The sequence below is a fragment of the Tiliqua scincoides genome, chromosome 5, assembly GCF_035046505.1.
Source record: "Tiliqua scincoides isolate rTilSci1 chromosome 5, rTilSci1.hap2, whole genome shotgun sequence".
Taxonomy (NCBI): domain Eukaryota; kingdom Metazoa; phylum Chordata; class Lepidosauria; order Squamata; family Scincidae; genus Tiliqua; species Tiliqua scincoides.
In genome coordinates, this window is record NC_089825.1 from 46,845,043 (window position 1) to 46,872,332 (window position 27,290).

The 27,290-nt window shown below is 45.2% G+C and overlaps 2 pseudogenes; one reads left to right on the forward strand and one right to left on the reverse strand.

Moving 5' to 3' along the window:
* LOC136652226 (zinc finger protein 420-like) overlaps positions 1 to 27,290 on the forward strand; it is a 398,747-nt pseudogene that overhangs the window by 306,410 nt on the left and 65,047 nt on the right.
* Positions 20,166 to 20,282, reverse strand: LOC136654530 (5S ribosomal RNA; annotated as a pseudogene).

Sequence of the window (27,290 nt, forward strand, 5' to 3'; positions counted from 1 at the left end):
CATTTCCAGCTATCCTGGTGGCCTAGTTCTTTGGACAGTAATCTGAAAATATATTCTGTCAAGTGTTCACAATTCTTGATTAAGCTGCTGGAGCTAAGTAGCCCTCTCAGTTACGCTGACAGAACTTTATCACCTCTAAGAACTGGTCTCCACTGAGTAATTGAGTAGAAGAGTTGGCCAAAATCCCAAGGATATCGCAAGTCAAGGATAAATGTAGAGGATCTAACAGGATATTCTTTTGACTATGTAAATCACTTTGAGGATGTATTTTTTTTTTTTACAACTAGTATTTAACTGTTTCAGTGCTTCCCAAACTGACCAGTGGGTCACAACCTGATTGTTGGTGGGTCCTGAAACTGACAAGGAAAATACATTGAGCCCTATGGAAAGTTTAACAACTGCTTATGCATGTTTACTTCTGAGTAGGCAACTGTGCCTGAGTCCACTTTGAAGGGCAGGCGGAGAGGAACACAACACCACCACACTGTCCCCATCAGTGGAATGCAGACCGCCCCAAACACTGGAGAACAAACCCACCCCGCAAGCTAAGGAAAAATGTATTGAGTCCTGTGGAAAGTGAAACTGAGCCACATGTGTGCTCAGTTTAGTGCTTGCATGAGTAGGCAAGCATGCCTTGGCTTTTATGGAAATCTAGGCAAAGGGGAACGCAAGGGCACCAGTCTCGTAAAGCTCTGTGAGTTTTAGTCTCATAAAGCTAGACAGGTCCCAAGAGTGTCATTTTAGAAAGTAGGTCCTGGTGCTAATTTAGAATGTTTGGGAACCACTGTTCTAAATTACAATAACAATAATAAATATCATATATAATAATAATAATAAATATCTTAGATCAAGCCATTGCTTCCATTATCTTAAATGATCTTCTGAATTTCCACAAAGAGTTTTTTTCAGAAACCCTGAATATGCCAGATCATAATTATCCTGCTTTTATCACTTTATCTTTATCAGGTTTCATTACAAGGTGCCTGGAATATGAAAAAATTAGCAATGTCAGAAACCCTTTTCTTTTCCTGTCTTTATTCAAAGGATGAACTCATCCATGAAAACACCTTATGTAGCAATTAAGTTCAAATTGTCTTGCTCATGACCATTTGAACAGCCATCAATGCACTGAGAGCTGCATCACATGTTACAGACTTGGCACATGCATGGAGTATACCTGGAGTCTCCAGCATGGTGTTCACAGGTATCTGGTGGTGCTTCATCACCTAACCTCTGCCTTACCTGCTCTATGGGCATGTGTTTGGAAAAACATCATTCATTGGCATCCTTCTGTCTTGGGAGACGATGGTATTGCGCTCTGAAAAGTGGTTCTAGAACAGTTCTAGTGTGGCTGAAGAGGCCAATTTGGGAGTGACAATCCCTTCCACACTGGGAGCAAATGTAGTCTGTCCCTGATGTGTCTCCCTGGCTGTGGGCCTTCCTTCTTTGCCTCTTTGCCTCAGTCTGTTGGGCAGGTGCCTCTTCAAACTGGGAGAGGCCATGCTGCACAGCCTGCCTCCAAGCAGGCCGCTCAGAGGAAAAGGAAGTGTGGACAGCAGAGAAGAGTGGGAGACTTTTCTCATCTGACCAACACTGTTGCTTCCACTTCACTCCTCTTGAAATCCAAACATGTGCTGAGCCAAGCAATGTTTCATAACAAAGACCACCAAACAGGCAGGTGGAGGCCAGGCAATGAGATGGTCACATTGACAAGGTCCATGAAAGCTGGAAGAATGGGTGAAAAGAAAGTGCGTGCATGTGTCTGGATGGGTGACTGGTTGAAAGGTGCATGTATGTGGATGGATGGATGGATTGCCAACTCTCAGCTGCCTTGAGCCCCTGGAAGGATGGAAATACAAGAACAGCCCCACTGGATCAGGCCATAGGCCCCTCTAGTCCAACTTCCTGTATCTCACAGCGGTCCACCAAATGCCCCAGGGAGCACACCTGATAACAAGAGACCTCATCCTGGTGTCCTCCCTTGCATCTGGCATTCTGACATAGCCCATTTCTAAAATCAGGAGGTTGCACATACGCATCATGGCTTGTAAGCCGTAATGGATTTTTCCTCCAGAAACTTGTCCAATCCCCTTTTAAAGGCGTCCAGGCCAGATGCCATCACCACATCCTGTGGCAAGGAGTTCCACAGACCAACCACACACTGAGCGGAAGTGGAGCGCAATTGCCCTGCTTTCACTTTCACTGCTGCGGGGAGCCCTGCCAAAGGTTTGTACCGGGCTCCCGGCACGCTGGGGAGGCTGCAGGAGGCTTGGGTAAGTGCACCCAAGCCCCTGCAGCCCCCTGAGCTGCTTGATCCTGGGGATGGCGCAGCCGCCTCCTCCCTGCCTCCAGGCTGCCCCTGCCCCTCAAGGGGGCAGAAGCCAGGGCCCACAGGCTGAAAAGTTTGAAAAGCCCTGCTTTAAGGGGTGGGGACAGGGGGGAGGCAGTGACACGATGCCCAAGATCACGTTACTAAGGAGGGGCGAGGAGTGGCGCTTTTACTTCCTGTGGGCTTCTGTAAGCAGCTGAAGGTGTGGGGAGCCCTGTGTAGCCTCCTGCAGGGCTCCCCAAGTGTTAGAAAGTTGAGAAACAGCACGCACAAACCACTTCGGTTTGCCGGAGGTGGTTTCAGCACACTGTTTCTCAACATTCAAACACTTGGAGAGCCCTGTGGAGGACTATGCAGGGCTCTCCGCACCTCCTGCTGCTTACGCTCACTGTAAGTAAAAGCCCACAGAAACCCACAGTAAGTAAGTAAAAGCACCACCCCTCCCTCCTGGGGATCACGTCGCTGTCATTGTCAAAAACAAACATTATGGGCAAAAAGAGGCTTGGATCTGGCATCTTCTAATAGCAGGAACTAACAGTTCACTATGAGAGTGATCTCAAAGGCAATGGACATATGATATGTTATGCATTCTCATTTCTAAGTACCTCTCCAATTTGCTTTTTGATCCTCCCCTTTATTTCCTTCCGCCAGGAAAAAGTAGCACCCAGGACACAGTAGCAAGGCTGTGCATGTCTGTGCTGTGGTTGCAAGCTCTTGCCACACCAGTCACTGCTCCAGTTGCTATTTGCTGCTCCTCTTTTGGAGTGTGGCTGCCTACTCAACTAGCTGATTCAGCATTTCCAGCAGCCATGAAGGCCTCCATTTGGAAGCACTCCAAGTGCTTAAGTCATAGCTGTCTGAATTGGAAGCATTTCCCACATGTTGGTTCCATTTCACTGGGCTAGTACAACTGGGAAGTGGAATGATGGAAGTGAATTAGCTTCCTTGCCCTGCTTTTGCTGCAATGAGGCCAGATGATGCCTGATCCTGCTAGCTTTTGTTTTTCATTCTCCAGAATTCAGGGTTCTCAGCAGGGATGGGCAAATCCAGCACGGCTTGACTCGAGATGAGTCATGAGTCTCCGCCCCCCCCCTGCGACTCGAGTCAAAAATTAGTCCTAATGGGGGTACTTTCCAAGTCGCCCAGAGCATTTTTGAGACTCAAAAAGACTCAAGTCACAAGTCTATCTGATACATGTGTCAGACACGATAAAAAAAAACAGAGCTGCTGCCAGAGTGTGTGTGTTTGTGTGTGGGAATTCTCTTTAAACTCTCCCCTGCTGCCCCATCCCATCTGTAAACAGGGCGGGAGGGGGTGGGACGGACTGCGTGGGAGTAGGGACAGAAGTGGCAAGAGGGAAGAGGGTCACACACAGCAGCTGCAAGGCTTACTAGGACAACCCAATCCTTTGCAGCTTTACTCAAAAGTAGTCCTACTGCAAATGGTCATTCAATGGGGCTTCCTCCCCCTGAGTAACAACAGAGCAGCCGTGATTGGAAAGTGTGATCACTAAGTGTTGGAGGAAATTTAAAATAGTTTCCTCTTTGGGGGGGAAGCAGCGTAGCTTAAGCAGCAGACCCCCCCTTTTCGGTATCACCCCAGGGAACCTCCCTCACCCGGCTGACTGCTAATCAATAAAAAAGACAAAGAGGCAAAGGCTTGTTAAAGTTGCAAAAAGAAGTTATTTACTTACAGTTCCATTGAGTGTATATTTACAGCATCTGATTAGGATCAGAGGTTTAGCTAACACTTAAGAGATAGCAAGGCCCTGGAGCTGCCTCGCCCTGCATGCCTTGCACTCAAGATGGCCTGGGCATCAGAGCCCTGGTATGCGCCACCTTAACAGGTTGGTGGTCAAAGGACAAGAGGAAGTGCTCAGAGGAGAAGGGAAGGATAAAGGGTTAGGGCCACACCCCATAAGGACCACAGGTAGAAAGGTCAGATTCACTGGGCCATAGCTTGACCCCTTCTGGACAGCATCCTGCCCCCTCTGGACAGTAGAGGGAGTTGCATCAACTCCAACACTAAGAATCTCCCCCCCTCCGCTTTCCTGCTTCTTTTTTCCCTGGGCTTTTCCAGCCAATTCCAAGGTAGGGCTCCTCCTCCTGCCCTCCCTCATCCAAAGAAAAAAGCCAGACCATCCATCCTTTGTCTACACTGGTTCCTTCAGAGACGGGCAAGAGAGAGCACTCCCGCCTCCCCTGGTCAGATGCAAAAGCAAACATTATCCCTTCCCTGCCTCCTGGCTGGAACTTCCCTGCTGCTTGCCCGGTCTGAATGATGGCCCCACAAGGTTTTTCACGCCATGAAAACAGTAAGCAGAAAACAGTAACGCAGACACAGACAAACTCGAGCCTGCATGCGTGGGGACAGAGTGCCAAGTCAGAGGCCCTCGACTCAAGTGTTTTGCCAAGTCTTTCATGTGCATGACTCAAGTGTGCATGAGTCAGCAAAAAACACAGATTTTCACGACTCGGACTTGAGTCGCCTGACTTGAGTTCCCATCCCTGGTTCTCAGAATATTCTGAAGCATGTTGCCCTCGTTGCACCAAGTTTATCCCACCCTCTTAGAGAACATAGTACAGCAGTGAGGAGACCATGCTTCAAATTGGGCCTTATTTATTTGTTTTCAAAATTTACATCCCGCTTTTCTCACAAGGGCGGCTTACAACAAAAATCCAAATATAAACACTATAACTGAGAATGACGGAAATAAAAATGAACACAAGAAACATACCAGGTAGGAAACTAGCAGCTTATGATGAGACCTGATGGTAACAAATCTATGAAAGCCTAACAAGAAAGCAGGGCTTCAACTGGTGGTGAAAAATCTGCTGCAGTCACATTTCCAGGGGAAAGGAGTTCCACAGCCCAGCTACCACCACTGAACAGCTATCTCATGTGTCTGGCCTCAAGGGAATTCTGACAGCAGTAGAACCCAAAAGAGAATCTCTCTAAGAGATCTTCCAGGACATACAGATTGAATTCCAGGCCTTCCCAAGACTTCCCTCATGGCCATTCCACCCATGCAGCAACTAAAAGTGGCCGCACTGGCGGCAGACTGAACGGTCCAAGGAGGCAGTGGTATCTTTCACCCCAAGTGTGCTGCTGCTGTACCGTTCATATGCCATACCTTTCATCCCAAGCACGCTGCTGCTGATTGTGACATCAATAATGTTCCCAGAGGGGGGTCACAGTGCTAGCATTTGCAGGCACCTCAGCGCGCCATGGAAGTGGCCCCTCTGCCTTGTCTTTGGATCCATTCCAGGCGGCAAAAACAAAACAGAGAAAACGCCTCCGCTTTGCTCTCATTCCTGATGAGGAATGGTTCCCAAGGTCGGGGAAGGGGCCATTTCCATGGCTCATTGAGGCGTCTGTACTGTGACCCTCTCTGGGAACACTACTGGGTGACACCACAGCCCTCCAACCACCATCACCTCCCTCCCTCAATCCAAAAATGACTCAGTCAAACATGAGGTAAATTGTTCCCATACTTATGGCCCTCACGCACTGACTTGAAACCTGGAGGTGTGTAACTTCTGGAAGTGTGCCAGAAGTCTTGCACTTCTGGGTTTCAAGGCAGCACCCAAGGACCATGGTAAGCATGGGGGGGAGGGTATGTGCAGGGGTGATAAACCCATGTCAACATCAGGCAGCGATTCAGGCCGCACAACCCCTGATTTCACTTCAGCCATGAACTGACTAGGTGGTCTTAGACAAGCTTCAGAGCCTTGGCTCAAATGCAGCAACATGGAGAGAATAACACTCACCTGACAGGATTGTCGTAAAGATTATATCAAGATAGTACCTGTGAAGTACTTTGCATACTCAGAAAGCATGACACACATGCTAAGGAGGATTACCCACGGGTGTCTAAGTTCTAGTGATGATATCAGTGGCATATATCTGCACCATGATATCCATGGCATATACCTGTACCATTGACCACATACCTGTATCATTTAAGGCTTCTGCACCTGCAGTGATCAGTATAGCACAGACTAGGTCCTTTCTTGGCAGAGCCATCTGAGGAGCAGATAAGGAGGTCATGTTTTTGGCACTGCACTGAAAACATTGAGAACTAAAATTTGCAGCTGTGGGGCAAAAATCAAATCCTGCACTTACTGATGGATGCCAACAAGCTGCTGTGGTTAGGGGGACAACACAGGCAATGTACTTCCTGTTTCTACCATGCAGCGCATAGGTCCCTCCGCCTCTGCAAGAATACCATATTGGAATCCAACTCTCAGCTGGCAACATCTCTTCTCCCCTGCAGATACTGCTCCTTCTGCAGTTATTTATCTCTGCAATTGGATTATTTAATTTTGCAGAACATTTGGGAATTCAGTTTAATCAGGAAGGTGCTGAGTGTCAGGGAAAGATTCACTGTATTCCTAAATCAGACTTCAATTAATGCAAGTTTAAGAGCAAAAACAATAAAAAAAAAATTAAAAGCTTCCCATGAATGCTTGCTTTGATTAGTTCATTCAGCATTTGATCCAGCGTAGCAGGAGAGAAATGTTTTGCCTTCGTTCCAGTCTCCTTTTTTTCAATGTACATATACCCAGTAGAAAATGTTCAGATCAGGAAACAGTTCTTCACTGCAGCCACAACTCTTTGTCTCAACAAAAAAATAAGAACACCTTTTCTGCATCAGTGCATCTTTCCAATTAAGCAGCCTGTCCCCACTGCTGCAGGGTTTACCAGTTAGATAATGGACCGCAACAAGAGATGCCCAAGTTGGATGCAGCAACAAAGAAGAAACTTTTGCTGGCAAAAGAAGAGAAAAGATAATGCAGAAAGGAAAATTCTATAGAACAACTGCATTATGGTCACATAATACACTTATTAAAACATGAGAAAAATGGAAAATGTGTTCACTCTCTTTAAATGGCAGGTAACAACCAGATTCATATCTCGTTCATGGTTCTATAGAATGTGGGTTTTTCTTTTCTTCTTATGAAATTCTCCAAAATCATCCTCTAAGAATAAAATACACTTGCTGTGGAATGATACTGGATTTCTTTTATTAATTATAGAACAGATCCTCTATCTGCTCCATTCATTCTGGAATTCTTTTCTATGGCCTCTGTGTTAGTTGTATGAGAATTGAAATCATAAGAAAATGAATGAATGAAAGAAAGAGCTCCAGTTCTCCTGGATAATTCCTGGAGGTATCACAGCTGCCTTGAAATTTGGGGCTGCTGCCACCAGGAAAAAAAAATTCAAATTAGTAGCAAGCCCACAGCGTAGCAGGCAAATCAGTAGCAAATAGAGACTAGAGTTTCAACAAGAGCTCTGAGGAAGGACAAATGAATGTATGACTATGAAGTCAATCAAGGATTTGGGATGGAAATGCTGGCAATAGTATTGGTCCAGTGGCTCTCTCAGCAAACTGGCACACCAGCAGTATGGCTGGTGTAAGTAAAAGTGCAATTGTGAAAGCTACTTTGAATAGAGCAGGTGGTTAGCTCTGAGGTTTTAGGGAGGAGCTGTTGCTCAGTGGTAGGGCATGTAATTTACATACCAAAAATCTCAAATTCCATCCCTGGCATTGAACTGAATAGAGCCACTATCAGGCAATTGAGATAATACTGAGCTACGTCTGATGGATGTAGCAGTGTCTTATGTTCAAGGGCTAGTTGTCTCTCAGCCAGTTTGGAGCACACAGGTTCCTTTTCTGGAGTGCGATTTCACTGATCTTCCCATCCATTTAATGCTGCATTCAACCTGTCGAAGCTGCAATTGTAGCAGACGGTTTTGACAGATAGAAGTACAATGGACCAATATGCGTCATTCGTGACACTGGAGCCAGATACAAATCTCTGTTTTCCATAGTGATCAGCTTTTTCTGACAAAACAAAGGGAGAATGTTTCCCTTACAAAACTAGAATGAAAAACCTTGTGGTACAGGAAGGCATTCTAACATGCCAATCAGCTCTTATGATCAGTAGCTGTTGAAACTTACAATTTTGCAGAGGGTTTCATGATCTATGAAAAAGAAGGCTTTACTTTTTATGAGAAAGGACAAAATGCAAATGAGTGAGTCATTGCTCCAATTAGTATCAAGTGCCCTCTAATGGCCAGCTTCATTCTATCTGATTCATCATTTTGAGAACCCTGCACGTCTCCAGAATATATAAACAGCCATCATTTAAGACATATATTTAACTCCTCAATTTTTCATCATCATCTGATACACAAGAGCACGTTAATCCCATGAGACCACCGGAAGAACCAAGACGCGTTGCTTGATTGAACGTCCTGCAAGATCCAGAAAATAAATGGATTTGAACTATTTAAAAAAACCAAAAACTGTGGCAATGGGCCTGGAATATGGGGAGAGATTTAGCATGTTAAAGGTGAACTTGTAGAACAGTATTTTCCACCAACAAATTATGCCTTCTGCAAAAATGAATATAAATCATGATAGAAGGAGAGGAGAGAGAAAAACAGACATTTCCTAAATTCAAGAAAAAAAATCCTGTGTGTGTGTGTGTGTGTGTGTGTGTGTGTGTGTGTGTGTGTGTGTGTGTGCCTCTGGCTTGAATATGATACGTGTTCTTCTCTTCCACTGGAGCATAACTTCTTCATAGGCCAAGAAAACATGTGGCTCAAAGGTTTGTAACAATGGGTGTATATCAAGGAAGGGAGAGGCACCCTGAGACCTTCTGGTACATGAGGCAGCATACCAAATGTACTAGGCCATGGGAGACACTCTAGGCCAGGGGTGTCAAACTCGTTTCATACAGCTGGCTGAACAGCAATCATGATGCCTGTTGAGGGCCAGAAGCGATGTCATTAGGCAGGAAGTGATGCCATTAAACAGGTCATAACAGAAAATAAGCATTTTTTCTCACTTAGGGACTCATTAGCTGCAAATGACAGAAGAGAAAAAAAGCAAATCTTGATCAAGATATGGGACAACCCAATTTTAATGTGGGCTACCCTTTCAGCAGTAACACCACAGCGCTGCTCGGCAGATGAGAACCTGAGGACCAGATAAAAAGCTTACACGGGCCGCATCCGCCCCCAGGCCTTATGTTTGATACCTCTGCTCTAGGCCATCTCTCTCCTCCACACTTCTACTCCTTTACTTTCTTCCTTTTCAAGTCCAGGAAATGGAAGGAGGAGGGGTGATGGAGGTAGAAAGACATAGGTGGATATCCCCACCACCATCAATTGGTTGCCTGAGGGAATCCCCTTATTGTATTATTCTATAATGTAATAACTTTATATGCATTTATTGATTAGATTTATATGTTCTGAGCTACCTTGAGCATTACTCCTTATACGGGAACACTGAGATAAAAATTGATTAACCCATTTCTGCCCAGCTCAGAGGTATACACATCTGATCCCTCCTGGACATATGCAACGTTGACAAAAAATGGTTTAAATAAATAAATGCATGCCTAAAGCTATAGGAGTGGGTGAGATTGAAGAAAGCCAGTGAGAGATGATGGGTTTACTTTAACATGTACCAACAAAGGTACAGAAGATGTTGGGATTCTTCACCCAAAATACACTCCTGCTAAACTGTAATAGGTATTTTCAAGCACACGTAGGCTCGTAAATGACCACTCTAGCATGCTTTTAATGGCATTGACCACTTTAAAAGTTCGAATATTGAAAGAACAAAAGAAAAGAAGTTCTAAAAACAACAGAACTAACAAGTTCAAGGAGAAAGCCGCATTATGATCTAGCATAATAAAGGAAATGTTTTTCTTGTTGCTCAGAATTTCAGTGCATATGCTTGTCTTTGTACAACAACAGTGGATGGATGCTTTGTTAATGTGCAATGACAAATCTCAGTGAAGGATAGAATAGTTCAGGGGCAGCCAACTAACACTAACACAACTAACAACTAACACAACTAACACTAACACATTCGGAATCCTATGAACCTTCAGCGGCAAAGATGAGAAGAAAATGGGAACACGCCAAACAGAAGAAAATGTACCAGTTTCCCCCAGCATCCATGGCAACATTGCCCACACACACCAATTACAGTGTGGCCTCCATGAGAGATATATGTGGAAGGAATCCATCCATGCATGGAAATAGGGATACACCACCATGACGTTACCTGATCCTACCGTACACACAACCTACCAGATGCAAGGATGCCAGAGCCCCTTAGCAGTGTCAGCTCCTTGGGGCATATCACAGCAGGCTTCAGGGTTCTCTGGAGTACTTGCAAGGGTTCTGAGATAATATGTGTTAGCGATCTAACTCTTCCTATATTACTTTGAGACCAGGTTGTTGGTGCAAACTGCTTCTTTCTTTTGCCGAGTGCTCTTCCATCATAATTTCCATCACTCAAGTCCACTCTTAGGAAGCTCCCTTATACTGAATCTGATCATTGGGCCATCTAGCTCAGTATTGACAACAAGCAGCTCTTCGGGTTTCAGACAGGAATCTTTTGCTATCATATCTGGAGATGCAGGGACCTTAGTTGGCAACCTTCAGTCTCGAGAGACTATGGTATCGCGCTCTGAATGGTGGTTCTGGAACAGCGTCTAGTGCGGCTGAAAAAGCCGATTTGGGAGTGACAATCCCTTCCACACTGGGAGCAAGTGCAGTCTATCCCTGGTCTGTCTCCCTGGCTATGGGCCTTCCTTCTTTGCCTCTTTGCCTCTTTACTCTGATTGGACTTGCAGGGACCAAGTTGAAGAAAACTTATCACCTTAACAGCCCTATTCAGGATTGGGCCTGTTGCATGGAAGTGTTTACGACAGTGAAACAGAATTCCACTGTTGTAAAACGGCTGCCAGCGGAGCGCACAGCGCTCAGCCATTTTCCAAGCACTTCCGCAAGACATGGCAGTGCACCAATCCCCAATGAACCCTGCTGCACCGGCCAGATAAGGTAGCAGTGGGGGTAGGAGTGAAAATGGGTGAGGAGGAATGGGGAGCAGTGAGGCTGTGGGAGGGGGTGAATCCAGCAGCAATGGTGCACACTGACTGGATCCTATGCCCCTCTTTTCCAAACCTCCTCTTCCCTTTCTTATTCTGACTTGTGCCAGCTGCAGAGCTGACACAGATCCAAGGGGGCACACTGCAGAATAGGAGGCTTACAGAGGGGTAAGGGAAAATAATTCCCTTTTCCCCTCTAAAGCCTTCCAACCCGTAAACCTCCATTACATAAACCACAGTGTGGAAAGTTTTCGTGTGTCTGCATCAGCGGGGGAGGGGGGATAGGACTGGGCTCTAAGCACTGCTCCTACCCCAGTATATCTGATGCCACTCGGTTTGGCCCTCAATTGACAGAGCTGCACAAGCAGTGGGGTTACATGGAAGTAACAGTCACCACATAACAAACCTGCATAGCTGCTGTGACACACTTTGAAGAGACCCCAACAACAGCATATCTTCACAATCCACTGATATACAGAACTTAGATGACACCTTATTCCTCTCCATACAGTGCAACTGAACCACAGGATTGCAATGTCAACCTCCTTGTTCTAAACTAGGCTGCAATCCTATACACACTTACCTAGGTATAAGCCCCATTGAACACACAGGGACTTTTCTCTGGGTCAACATATGTAGGATTGCTCTGCAAGTTCCTTACTTTAGCACAGGGGTGTCCAAAGTTTTTGGCAAGAGGGCCACATCATCTCTCTGACACTGTCAGAGGCCGGGGGGGGGGGGAAGAATTAATTTACATTTAAAATTTGAATAAATTTACATAAGTTTACATAAATGAATATATTAAAGATGAACTTATGTGAATGAATGAAGGTCTTGCAATAGCTCAAGGCCTATAAAGGGCCTTGCACAAAGCAAGGCCAGCCTTTCCTTTGCTGCTGCTATTGCATCACAGACATGAAACAGCAAGCAGTGGAAGAAGCCCTCATCCCACAACTCATACGAGAGGCCAAACAGTCGCCCTCACGCTGAGAGCAGTTGCATCGGGCCAGGGTGGGCTACAACAAATTTCAGATGGCCAGAGGCTCATCGGAGACTGGGGGCTTCCTGAGGGCCGCATTGAGAGGTCTCGAAGGCCGCAAGTGGCCCCAAGGCTGGGGTTTGGGCACCCCTGCTTTAGCAGAATGAAACAATCCTGGAAGATTTGCACTCTTTTCTTCTGATCAACATAGATATAGCTGTACTTTCTTCCTTTCTCAGAATGGTTGTCTCAGAGCTGTCTTCATGTTCACTGATAGGTCAGACCTGGATGATAAGAAGCCCCTTGGACTAAATCCTTCTAGGTTTGCACAGCTGCTATGCAATGTGCTCCGTCCAGCTGGTGTCTAAGGTGAGCAGCTGAGATTCAAAATTCAATGGCATATTTGATGTCAGCAAAATCCAGGCAGCCTCAATCTTCTTCTTGACCCCAAACTTCCCTCTGGCTCTGTGCATCTCTCCAACCACCTGCTCTATGCTTTTTTGTCTGCTTTGAAATATTGCTGAGATAAAGTTCCACCCCTGGGCCAGTGCTGTGACCTTCATTCCTGCTTGCTTCTTCATGGAAAGGTTGCTTACACAAAGCTTTCATAGTCAGATTTCCAACAAATTCTCTGCATGCTGTGCAATGAAAATGTGAAGATGCCCAATCAGACATTGTTACAATACAGTGCACGCCCAACAGTTGGTTGATTGCACAACATAGGGTGCAATCCTAACCCCTTATGTCAGTGCTTTCCAGCACTGACATAAGGGCAATGCAGCTCTGAGGGAAGGGAACAAACATTCCCTTACTTTGAGAAGGCCTCCGTGAGTGACACCCAACTGCAGGATGCAGCACATGTCCCATTGGCACCGCTATGCCAGTGCTGGAAAGCACTGACATAAGGGGTTAGGATTGCGCCCTTAGTTGCAGAAGCAAAAGCTAATACTGTGGATATCTGTGGATCTCATAACCGCGATTTCACTTATCCATGGGTCACAAATTTTCCCCCATCATGCTAATTACTTATCTGCCTCAGATTGCAGCCCTCCTGTCACTCTCTCCTGTGCCTCAGTTGTCTCTGTGCAAATGCTAACAGGAAGCACTAATGGGCAGCAGGTTGGAGGGCTGAAAACAGCATGCCACTTAGGATCCCAATAACTGGGGAAGGGAATGGCTCAGTCATCCTGAGAACACAGGAGAGAGAAAGTACCAGGACAGGTAGAGTGCAACTGGGGGATATTGTAACCTACCTAGGGGGAGGCACCAGGGCCGCGTCCAGAAAGAGGTGGAGCAGAGGACTCCTACATGCAGTAGTTCAAAGCAGGCCTGTGAGGAGGAGCCCAGCACCTCCTCACAAAAATGGCTAGCTCTCACTCTGCCCTGTGAAAGATATGCCCAGGCTGGTGGAGGAGGACTGGGGTCAACCCCCCTCCCCACAACACCCTCTGAGGTCTGACTTGGAGCCCTGGCCACCCTGTACAACTGGGGCACGTGGGAGGTCCCCGCTGCGAATAAAAGGAATTGAAGATAGTCCACTGGGACAACTAGAGTGCCTTACAACTGGCTAATATTCTAAGGCAGGGAACTTACCACGCCCAAGAGATATATGTGAGACTAATTACTGATTGTTTCTTCATTGCATGTTGATAAGTGAGCACATTGTTTACCTAAGTTTATAAACCTTGAAATGAAGGTGTGGATTAAAATGGATTGCAAGACGGGCTTTGCTTGCAGAAGAAGAGTGCATAAGCGTGATGATCAGTGGTATGCTATTAAATGGTAACTATCTCATGCAAAGGCAAAAGATTCTGCTGGCATTACTTTTGAATTCCTTGATGAAAAATGTCCTTAGAGCATTGTACAGTTAGTACGATTCCTCCACATATAAAACTCTGACCACTGCTGCCAAAAACAGTTGTGATTGCAGAAATGCCTGCCGTTTGTCAGGATGACTGTATGCAGCTTCCAGGTTTAAGAGGTAGCCTGTCTCTGAATGCCAGATGCAAGAGAGCGGCAACAGGATACAGTGTGTGCTCCCAGAAGAATCTGGTGAGCCACTGTGAGATATAGGAAGCTGGACTGGTTGCCCTCATTGGGAGAAAGGCAGGATATAAATCTTTTAAATCAATAAATAAAATGAATAGATGGGCCCTTGGCCTGATCCAGCAGACATGTTCTTATGTCTCCGTGTACCACCTGCATCACACCCATGCTTCTCCAAGCACTGGAATACTCAGATGCAAAATCTATTTATTTTTCACATTTTTATACCGCCCTTCCTGCAAAGAGTTCAGGGTTGTGTACACAGCTGCTCCCTCCTTTTGTCTTCACAACAACCCTGTGAGGTCGGTGAGGCTGAGGGAAAATAACTGGCCCAAGGTCACCCAGGGGCTTCATGGCTGAGGGGGCATTTGAACCTGGATCTTCCTGGTCTAAGCCCACTCCCAAATGATTACACCACCATGGCTCTCCACAGACAAAAGAAATTCCACAAACAAAATTCCATAGACAAAATGTACATGTGTGAACTGGCTCTAATTTTCTTGAATGACATGTGTTTGAATAGAAAAGTAGCCCTGCTGCATCAGGCCAATGGCCCATCTAGTCCACTGTCCCTATCTTTGCTACAATGGCCCACCGGGTGTCTCTAAGAAGCAGGAAAGAAAGGCACGCCTCTCTCCCTCCATTGCTCCTGTGCAACTGGTATTCAGAGGCATACAGAAGCTGAACAGCAGGTAGCAGATTTTGAAGAATATTTAAGGAATATTCTTCTTAAATATGCCTTTTAAAAATTAAGAAATAAAAAATTATTATCTTCATTTTCTGCATGCATAAGGATGTCCAAATTTAAAATAAAATAAAACAATATTATCTACAAACATCTGTTGAAAATGAGAGAGAGAGAGAGAGAGAGAGAGAGAGAGAGAGAGAGAGAGAGAGAGAGAGAGAGAGAGAGCAGGATGATCTGGGTTCAAATCCCTGCACATTTATGAAACTTACTGAGTGACCTTGGGTTAGTCACCATCTCAACCTAACCTACCTTACAGGGTTGTTGTGAAGATGAAAGCTGAGGCAGGAGCCATATACATACATTGCCCTGAGTTCCTTGAAGGATGGTAAATAAAGATGTAAAACAAATCAAAACTATAATTAACCCATTTTTGCCCAGCCTACAGGTATACACATTTGATCCCTGTTACATATATGCAACGATGGACAGAAATGGTTTAAATTAAAAGCAAAATCAGTAAAAGTCACCGCCATAATTGTTCATTGCCATTTACTAAGAAGCATTGTTAGAAAATCTACATCCACAGGACAGCAATACAACAAAAAACACTCAGCAAATGTCCTTCCAAGTAGATAATTCTTTACTTGTGACAACATGAAAGTAAAGAAATGGAGAGACAGATCTCTTTTTGGGGAGGGGGATGCATGTTAATATGTTGTCTGCAAATACATGAAATTAGGGCAAAATATACACTCACACCATTTTCATCCATTGCAATGCATGCCATTTTCTCCTCTACTTATGCCATCAATTGAGTGGTTCCCATAGTGCTACCCAGAGGACAGTTATTTCGGTGGCATACTATAAAGGATTAAAATAAATGACCATAAACTGAGAGACACACATAATGGGTCTTGTTTTGTTTTTTTACTACCAGACGGTTGTTAGTTTAATTGCATGTGCATGTGGGAGTGCTGACATCTAGTGTACATATGAGGAAACCATGTGTTGATTAAGTCAAAGAGGCCTTCACACAAAAGAGTTGCCGTCATCAAGAAAATTTCATGGAGAATGACAGAAGCAGATTTTCAGTGCAGAGTTAGGAAGATACTCTCATTCGAGAGCTATGGGGGAGCCATGTTAGTCTTTTGCAGCAAAAAAGGACATTGAATGATGTGGCAGCTTAAAGACCAACATATTTATTGTAGAGCAGCTTTTGTAAACTGGACTAGAGCCCATCAGAGGCTCTTTTACTAATGGGGTAGGGAGAGATGCTTTAAGTGATGGCTCTCTTATAATCTAGCAAAGGGAACAGGGAAGAGATGGGGGATGGAGAGGAGGGTGGATCGGGCCTGGGATCCCTGGTAGGTTTGGCAGCAGTGGGTTTGGCAAACCTGGTGGGCACACCTGGTGGGCACACCAAATTCTACCCCCCTTCCTGGGCCTAATTCACCTTCATGGGTCAAAGCAGACTTGCAACAGACAAAGCAGATCAATAACAGAGCTGGTGCAGGTCCGAGTTGACCCATGGCAGCTGCTGGGGCTAGGGCAAAGGAACAGCCTATGCATTGCAGAGGAATGTCCATCTCATTTCATCACTCTTATCTAAAGCCAAAGGAAAAGCAGTTTAGGTGCCATATAATATATGTAAGATAGCAACTCCTCATAGCAGGAGAAGATCCAGTAGCTCCTCATACTGAAAAAAGATCCAGTAGCTCCATTCAAGAATCTTAGCAAAAAGGAGATAACACACATGGGACGGAAGCCTGCACATATTTCGTGCTGTGCTTGCTGATTTGCTGGAGCCATTCCCATACCAAAGAGACAAGTCACTAATCGAATGCAGCAAGCAAGCAAAACTCTAGCTATAAACAAAGCTATCAAATTCATGTCCCTAGTTTGGCTTCCGGCCATGACACAGAAAGTGGTTGGTTGGCTGTGCTTTCAATTGTTATTCATATAAAAAAAAAAGCTAGACATATATAAACACAACACAAATAGCAAATACATTCCTAAAACACTACACATGAATATAACCAGACCTGCATGAAGAGATTAAGTATAATTATATGAATTTAAAATTATCACATTATCTTATGCATAATGCTGAATATAAAATTTTTTTTTTAGGATGCTGAATATAAAATTGACAACTGAACTTCAAATTGTGAAGATTGATGGGGTATATAGTTATAGACTTCAGGTATGCTGTTAAACTGGATGCAAATAAGCAACTCATAAGTTTTCCTTAACCATTCTTTTTAATTAGGATTGCCTACAGAAATTGACAGGTTACCTGTGTGGGTCACATTGTCCTTGCTTCCCATGTTGAGGTTCCAGTTGGGTGTTTATGTGTGGAGACCTCCTGGGCCAGAATACTGCAATAAGAATTCTGAGAAGACAAGCATTAACGAAATATCTTACCATATTGTGAGGGACAAGAGTGCTTGTGCAAAGCCCTCCCTTTGCACTCCAAGTGCCCTTTCACCATGGTTCCCATCACCATAGTTCCTCTTTGAGGAAACAAGAGAAGCATAGCCTGATGCCACACGTCTTCTCATCTCAGTAGTAGTCTCCCTGATGGGCTTTAATACTGGGGTTGTATGCTGTGATTGGCTACCAAATGGATCCTGTATCCTATGCTCCATTGTAGGAAAGTGGGTGGGACAAGGTGGCAGGAAGTGCAATTTTCTGCTGTTTTTCCCTTCCCCATTGGGTCCTTATGGGGTCACTCCAACGAGTCCTACCTATGCCAGCTCTGTCATTGGCATAGCATTTTTCTAGCTTTGGGAGCATGTCTACTGTCTGAAAGAGTATTCGGATTTGCTACATGTTGACACCTCTTCATCCCTCCCACATTCCTCCAATGCCCCTTCCATGTTACACTCCAATTTCTCCGCTTTGGCCTCGCCACTGGCAGTATTGCGCTAGCATCCAAGAGACATGTGTTGGAACACCATTTTTCCAGCACTGCACCAGAACCCATTATGCATCAGCAGATAGACTCCAGAGTGTGCGACAACATTGTGCAACTCCCAGCAGGGCTGTTGTTGCTCCAACATATGTAGAAATACACTGGTGTGTAGGATTGAGCTGTCAGTCCCTTATAGTCCTAATTCAAACTAGTTCACCCCTGCCAATGCAGTGTTGCCAAGGAGGCACACACTGCATCCTATGGTGGGAGGGCAGATGGAGGTGCCTTTTCAGAATAAGCAAATTTTTATCATTTACCCTGGAGAAAACTTCCACTCTCCCTATGAGACTCCTCAGTCCAGTGCCAGCTATTTTGCAACCAAGAAGTGTGATGGCAACAGAAAATGGGAGAGGATTCGGTTGCAAATTCTTGTGGCTGAATTTACCATCTCTCTCCCTTGTTCTGCCTCCCTCACCCCTTCCCGCCCAGAAACTCCCATATTCCACCCCTCTCTCTGATAATCTTCCCACTGCCTATCACCATCACCACTGTGCTGGTGAGTGATGATCGGACCACTGGCCCATGCACACAGCCGCCAGCAATTGTGCTGACAGGCTTGCTGTGCTGGCTAGCAGCTTTGGAGTGTGCAATGTTGTGCAGCTTCCAGCAGAATCCAACCACATCTGCCTGGATTGTACCAGTTGTTCTGGCAGAACACACATTCCGCCAGCGCAAAATTTAGTTTGGATTGGGCTGACCGGCTGCAACCCTATACACGCTTACCTGGGAGTAAGTTCCATTGAATTCAATAGTGTTACTTCTGAGTAGACATGCATAGGCTTGTGCTGCTAGCCTTATGCTTCAGTAGCTCTCAAGGTGGCACAATTCACTTTTCCAGGTGCACATACTAAGTGTCAGTAAGCCTTCTAACGGAAGGTGACAACAATCACCTCTAACAATACCATCAGCATGACCCCTTATGGGAGATTTATTCTAAATCTTTTTTACTCAGCTGCCACTACGGGAGAAGCCATTCCACAAAAATGTTATTTTTCCATTTTTTTTCGCCTCAATGCAAGCGGGACAGCTGATTTACTGCCTTCACAAAGCACAAAACCATAATTTTCTTTTATGGAGCTCACCGGGGTTAGCCATCACTCTCTCAAAATGCAGATGGTCATCTCATTCTTATTCATCCTCAGAGGACAACCGCTGGAACGCTGCTCAGGTAAGCAAAGAAACGGCTGTGTATGACCGCGTGATCAATGGGCAATGTTAACTAACCATAGTTAGCCATCTTCGGTGGCACAACTTGTATGAATTGCTGTTTCACAAGGACTTCAGGAATATGCATCATTAGGAGAGATTTACGAGTATGTTCTGTCATCCAGACAGAAGTAATATACTTATAGCAAATAAAGAACAGGAGACGTTCGCCTCTAGTCACAGCCAATTTTGCATTGTATTTGCTTGACATATTGCAGTTAAATGATTCAATTTTCCTTTTTGGATCTTTCTTCCCCCCCCCCCCCCATGAATGTCCCTTTGCCACAGCCTTTTTCTTTTGTTACGATATTGCTTAATGGTGTTTGACTGTGTCTGTTCCTGTTGCTGGGCTAGCACTTCTGTGTCGTAGCAGAATGTTAGCATATCCATCCCAGCTATTGTATAAAAGGGATATCATTTGCTCATCACTGGGGCCTGCAGTGAAGCATCTAGCAATCCAGCTGCTGGGATGTCTTAATGCTTCCTAGCCTAGCCGTGATCAGGAAGGAAAACGAGGCAACCTTGGGGAAACTCCTTGTTCCTAATCCTCTGGTTTACAACCTGCATAACTGGAGGGATGCTCTGCGCTGGCTATTTTCACACAGGCAAGACATTTCTTGATTCTGCAGTCCTTGAGGAATGAACCTGCCTTTGTAAAATCCACAGACCATACACTTTTCAGGAAGACATCTCTTTTTCAAATGGACCACTGGATGTACACTGCCTGCATTTCAATTGCTATGTCCTGTTGCATTTGTGACTGCTTCTCTGAAATGTGCTTTTTGAAGATTTTCTTAACCATCGCTGTTATTGATTTGTAACCCACCCCTCTTTACTTCCATCATAAATGCAAGGCAGCATTCCAAGAGTAGATTAGTGGTCAAAATCGAGACACTAAGTGGAGCAAGATCTGCTTAGCTTAAAAAAACCATTGTGGTATCATGCACTCTCACAACATCATTGCAGGTGAAATATTTGTTACCTCAGTTGGTTGGCAACCTTCAGTCTGGAAAGACTATGGTATAAGCCTACAGCACCCGATATTCCCAGGTGGTCTCCCATCCAAGTACTAACCAGGCCTAACCCTGCTTAGCTTCCAAGATCAGACAAGATCAGGCATGTGCAGGGTAACAGCTGCATAGCTAATTTCACCTGTTGATTTAAATGGTGCCAGCAGCCCAATTCACCATAACTCCCTGACTGGCAATGCAGCAATATTGGCTTGGGCTCTGCAGAATCTGGCAAGGACATTTTGGCCTCTGGAGGCCACCTTGGGTAAGGGAACATTTGTGCCTTTTCCTTGAGTTAAGCCCCTGTGACCTTGGTGGGTCAACACAGACCTGCACAAGCTCAATAAATAGCGCAAGTCCATGTTGACTCAGAAAGGTGGATCAGTGCCGGGAAGAGGGTGAGGATTTGGTGTACACCACTCCTGCCAAACCTACCCCTCTCCTGGGCCTGACCCACCTGCCCCATCAGTGCCCCATTCTGCCCTTCCCCTGCCCCATTCCACCCCAGCACCACCTTACCTGCTGCAGTGTGTCTTCGGCCATCCACTGGTGTGCAGGAGGCCACATTAACATCTCCACCAGTGGCCTGGAAGAGCAGGCCAATGGAGGCTGCTTTCCATCTGCTGTAAATCAGCCTTCACTGGTCCAACACACTTCTGTGCTGGCACCCAGCTGGCATAGGATTGGGCCATTAGTCATTGAATACAACCCATTGCTGCATAGTAGTTCAGTTTGCTACAGTTTAGCTATCAGCCTGTCAGGATGTGGCAAGATATTACTTTAGGAGATCATTGTTGCTATAGGACGGATTCTTTGCTGGCTTTCTAGTTGATACAGAAAGCAGTAATAAAAGAAATCTACACTTAAAAGAATAAAACTACAAGGAAAACAAGGTTGAAGAACCACAAACTGATCCTCCATCCACTCGCGAAGTCAATTTTCCCCTGCCTTTCTGCATATGCTTCTCCTTTAACAGCTTTGCCCAGCAATAAACCATGCGGTCTTGAGTCAAGTAAATGGATACTGCATGGCCCATATATTTAAATAGGCAACATAAATCCAACTTGAGCTATTTAGACTGCCACCCGCCACAGTAGTTTCATATTAGTTAACTCGCGCACTGTTAAAATTATCTGGCTAAATTTAATAATATTAAAGCCCGATATGGTAAATACTTTGGAAAGGATTGGCTAGATATTTTTGAAAGGGCTAATAGTTGTTACTGAACTGTACATGAATTCAACAGACCAAAACTGGGTTGTTAAAGTTTTTATCCTAAAAAAGTGAAGCATCCGGAAAGCACTTCAGGTTCCTGAATGCAACTTATGGTTTTACTGGAAGTGATTTCTAGATGCTTCTGTGGGCCATTCTGAGGCCTGTGGTGGTCAGTAGAATGGGTCACATGACCTAGGAGAGGACTCCCAGGCCTTCCAATGAGGGATTCCAGTTCCACGAGGAGCATCGTGACCTACCATTGGGGAAAAGGTGGGTCACAATGCAGAAACATTTGGAAGCATACTTATAATACAATACAATAATCAAGCTACACATGATTATTTGTGAGTATACCTGTTCACACTTGCCTCATTATGGCTCCAAAGCAATGCAGAGTTAAGCATGCTTACCACTGAAATCAATGGACCATAAGCATGCTTAACTATGTGCTACATTGGGGCCATTATCTGCCACTTCGCCTCCTGCTGCGCTGATAAGCACATGCTATTCATAAAACGTACGCCTGTCATGTGCTTATGATTCTAGCTGAGCCTTTGATCGCTGCATATGAGCATTACATGAGGATTTAAACATATCATTATTTTGACTGAATAGATCTCATGAACCAACATCCAATACATTCTTAACTCAACAATCCCATTTCTTCAGAAATTGAGTTGCAAGAATCATACAGTCAGCAGCCGTCACCATTTTAAGGAGCAAACATGGAAAATAATTTTTAAAAAAACAAACAAAACAGCCAGCCTTGGGCAGCTGCATTCATTCCATGTCAGAATAGACTCTGATCACTCCACTAAATAACCTCCAGAGAGTGACATTAATGGGGAAAAAGAAACACTATCTTTCCTTTTAAAATGGATTATCTATAAATAAATCACTTTAAAAGCTTGATTGCTTTTATTTTAGTTTGGCAGGAAGGACGTGCCTTAATTGAAGTAGACGGAATTCAATTGGTACAGAAGGAATCCTGAATAACGGTCACACACATGGATTTTAAGTGATCAAAGAGATGGCTGGAAACAAATACCCAGCCAGGAGGAAATGAAGACATCATTGTACATGTCCAGTTCCCATGCCAGAACAGTAAAGCCTTCTTTGCAGTTTAAACAACAGCATGGGTTAGTTTTGCTTTGTTTATAGCCAGTACAACATCTTAACAGATTTTTTCACGTTCCCTTATTCTCCTCCCATTGCAACCTAGTGTTACTTGGAAACACTCCTGAGGGGTTGATAATAGATATATTATTCTGTTGCAGTAAAAGCAGAGATTACAATGCCACAATCCTATGCATACTTACATGGGAATAAATCCCACTGAACACAGTGGGACTTAGTTCTAAGGAAACATGCATAGGATTGTACAGCAACAGAATTGTTATGGCACAGATTTTTGTGAACTAGAGTCCATTTCATCTAATGAATGAAGCATTATCCTTAATTAGCAGATTGTGGGCACAATCCTAACCCCTTATGTCAGTGCTTTCCAGCACTGGCATAGCGGTGCCAATGGGACATGTGCTGTATCCTGCAGTTGGGTGGCATTCACAGAGGCCTCCTCAAAGTAACGGAATGTTTGTTCCCTTACCTCTGAGCTGCATTGCCCTTATGTCAGTGCTGGAAAGCACTGACGTAAGGGATTAGGATTGCGCCCTGTATGTAATAAATATACATATGCACATATACACAGAGAGGTCTTGAGTTAAAATAAAGTACAAATGGAGGGGGGAATGACCATGAAATATAAGAGACAACAATTCTGTGGCAATTCTATTAAATTCTTAAATATAGACAATATCACCATAGTGTCCATTCACAAGAGAAAATCTAGGTGATAACAGAACCATCCTACACCACAAGCCTACGCATGTCTACTCAGAAGTAAGTCCCATTGTGTTCAATGAGACTTACTCCCTGGAAAGTACAGCAACAGTACCCAGAAAAGTGTGTATACTAGGGTTGTAGTCTTACAATGCAACCCTAACCCTTAGCTGAGTAGGTGCGACCAACTCTGTGCTGGCTCAGAGTATCGCAAAAAAGTTGTATCCCATCCCTGTGCTGCATTCCAGTACTGCGCTGGCCCTGCACAGGTAAGATTACACCAGATGACAGAGAGGGTGGCTGGAGGGTATTTTGGAAGCAACATCCTTGGCTCTCATCTGCTGACCTGTAATGTCCTTTATACAGTAAGCCTGAGGTATTCAATCTGTGCGTCCCGGCTCTCTAGGGAGGCATGGCTAGCTTCCAGGGGGGTCGTGAGTCATCATGGGGAGAGAGGTGGCTGCTCAGCTCAGTGTGAGGTGGGGAGGGCTGTGAAACATGGTGGGGGGAGTTGGGGGGAGGTGGGGGAGCCTCCCAAGCTGAGAGAGGTCGCCAGCCCAGCCATTCCATCCTCCTGCGCTGCCTGCGCTTGGGCTTCTCTCCCTGTCTGGAGAAGGCTTGGCCAACGACTGCACTGAGCGCTGTGCAGAGTAGGACTATTGTCCCTGGCTTCCCTCTTGGTCCGGAGAAAGCTTGACTGGCGAGTACAAGCCTGCTCTGTACAGGGAGGGAAACCTGAAGTCAGAGAGGACTGGGTTGGGCTCCCCTCCTGCTGCAGAGAGGACCCAGCCAGTAAGCAAGGTCCCTCACTGAGCATGCTTGCCAGGCGGGTCCTCTCTGGTCTCTGGCTTCTCTCATGGTAAGGAGCAGGCTTGTGCTCACCAGCCAAGCCTTCTCCTAACTGGGAGGGAAACCCAGGGATGCCCTCTCAGTCCAGAGAAGGCTGGACTGGTGAGCAGGAGCCTTCTCCATACCCAGAGAGAAGCCCAACTCTAGAGAAAGCTGGCTGGGCGGCGCTGTGTGTGCTTACCAGCTGAGCCCTCTCCACCATCCTCTGACACTAGAGAAGGCTTGGATGGAAACGCATGCAGCGCAGCACCTCTGAATCTCACTTGTGCTCCAGGGAGGACCTGCCAGCAAGCATGCTCAGCTCTTGCCACCCGCATTGAGCATTCTTGCTGGCTGCGTCCTCTCTGGAACAGGAGAAAGCCGAACTGAGAGAAGGCTGGCTGGGCTGCGGAGGAGGTGCTGCATCTGATCAGGCGCTGCTGTTCTTTGTGATATTTTTGAAAAACTAAATACAATGAGTCCTTGCAAGGCTGTGATACCAACATTTTGCAGCTTTCAGATAAAGTTGATGAATTGAAGAAGAAGAAACTGATTCACTGGAAAACTAGCATAAGTGATGGCAATTGTACATGTTTCCCTTCTTTGGATCAATTTCTGAAAGAAAAAGAGATGGTATTAAAGGAGGATCTAAGGACTGTTATTGTGCAGTATTTGACCCAACTGCATATTTACCTCCAGAAGTATTTTCCTGATAATGGTTGGTTGGTTGGCAACCTTCAGTCTCGAAAGACTATGGTATAAGCCTACAGCAGCCGGTATTCCCAGGCGGTCTCCCATCCAAGTACTAACCAGGCCTATGAAGTTGAGCCAATGCAATGGGTGAGAGACCCTTTTAGTGCTGAGATACCTCCACGTTTCACAAACCAGGAAGTGGAACAACTCATTGACATATCAACAGACAAGACACTGAAATTGAGGTTCTAGGTTCAGTCACTGCCTGAGTTTTGGTGCAAAATTTAAGAGGAGTACCCAGAGATAAGTACGAGAGCCCTGCGTATTTTAATCCCATTTGCCACTACTTACCGGTATCTCTGTGAAGCTGGTTTTTCTGCTGTTGCTGTCATTAAATCAAAATATAGATCAAAAGTGAACATTGAAAGGGAAATGCGTGTGGCAATTTCAAAAATAACATCACGATTTGATGAGTTGTGCAAAGGAAAACAGGCACATTCATCTAATTAGGACTTCTTGTGTGTAATCAAATGTGTGTTGTTTAAGGTTGTTCAGAAATAATTGTTGGAAATAAAACTACAGTTTTTAAACCAATTAAACTACTGTTATAGTCTTAGTTTGTTATTATTGTATAATTATAACACCTTCATCTCAATTTGGGGGGTGAGGTGATATAATGGGGAGCCATGGCTAGTGGCCACAAGGATCAGGGGAACCGCAGCCCGGAAAGGTTCGAGAACCACTGAGTTAAGGTGTCATCAAGATTTGACTGGGCAGCCTAAATCTATCCAACCTCTCCTCCCCCCATACCAATGTCAAAATACCTTTCTATGGGGGAAGTTGGAAGGCTGGAGGTATCCCTGAGGTAAGGAAACATTTGTCCCCTTGCTCCAGGGAATGTTCCAGCTGTTAGACCTGCACAAACTAAGTACCTTGCGCAAGTCAGAGTGGATCTGTCAGCAGATCTGGCCCGGGGAACATAAGAACAGAAGAGCCCCACTGGTGTCAAGCTAGTGGCCCATCTAGTCCAGCTTCCTATATGTGAAAGTGGCCCACCAGATGCTGCAGGGAGCACACAAGACAACAAGAGAGCTGCATCCTTGTACCACTTGCTTGCATCTGGCAATCTGTGGTGGCCTACTTCGAAAATCAGGAGGTTGCACATACCCATCATGGCTTGTAACTTGTGATGGATTTTTCCTTCATAAATTTGTCCAATCCCCTTTTAATGACCTCCAGGCCAGATGCCATCACCACATCCTGCGGCAAGGAGTTCCACAGACTAATTACAGGATAGGGAAGGAGGATATAGCATACATTGCTGCCACCAATCCCATCTCCCTCCCAGGCCCAATCTGCCCACCCCTGCCCTGTCACTGCCCCTTCCCGACCCCGTTCCCCTCTGTGCTGCTCAGCATGGAAATCTCAGCATAGAAACACCTACCATGGTATGCAGTGCTCCTTCTGCTGGTACGTGTGACAAAATGACAAAGCTATGTCATTGCAAAGTGCTTTACGGCACTTTTGTGATGGCTAGCACCAGTGCAGCATGCACTGCACCAGCCAGCATGCTGCAGAGGATTGTATTGTTAGGATTATAATGCTTAGCACCCATTGCCCTCAGTTTCAGTATTCTCATGTAACATCATCTTGACTGATTGTTTCCTCCTCAGAGAAAAATAGGAGTAAATGTTCTTCTCAGTGGTTTCTCCCTCCTCAACCTGATCTGCCTATGATTTACCTGGCGCTGCTCTTGTACAGGCTTAACGGCTCAAAATACAATCACCATGCTTGATAGTGATGAATTAGCATTGGCTCCACTTACCGCCCTTTCTTCCTAACAGCCTATTAAGGATTTAGCACACATGCTTCACGTGTGTGCACTTACACATCACACACACAGAGACGCAATCCCTTGATTAATTTGTGCTGTGCCACATAGCCTGCACCTTCTCATTAAACTATCTAATCTATGCAAAATACTTCTGCTTGGCGCATGATTTATTAACATCTGTCAGAACCTCAGGTTGGATAATGAGCATAATGAAGATCCACAGAGAGAGGGAGAGAGAAGAATGCAAAGTTTTTCTCCTCTCCATGTTCAGGAGGAAAAAAAAGATTATAGATTGTTATTGTCTACGCTTGCCCTACCATCTTGAGATTAAGCCTGGAAATAGCTCTGCTGGTGCGATTTCACTGCTGTTTTAGTTTGGCAAACATCTGAGTGTTGCCTCTACACAACACACTTTGGTTACATGTCAGGCGAGAGTGGATGAAAGTTCACAGTAGCGAGTGCAGGGTGTTCCCCTGGGCCCAAGAAAGCTGTCAAAACAAAAGCACAGCAGGGGAAACGATGTGCATTCAGAGCTGTCATTGTGCAGCTCACAGTTTCCGCAAACATGACTTGGTACCAGTGCCTTGGGTTGCCACACAGGAGAACTCCAAGGTCTCCAGACCGTCCGGTGTCCATATCAAATTTCCTTCTGCTGCTGGAGACGTTATTCTAAGATGAACAGTAATTGCAAGCCTAGGCACTGGCATGTTTTTATTTTTATTGTTCATTTT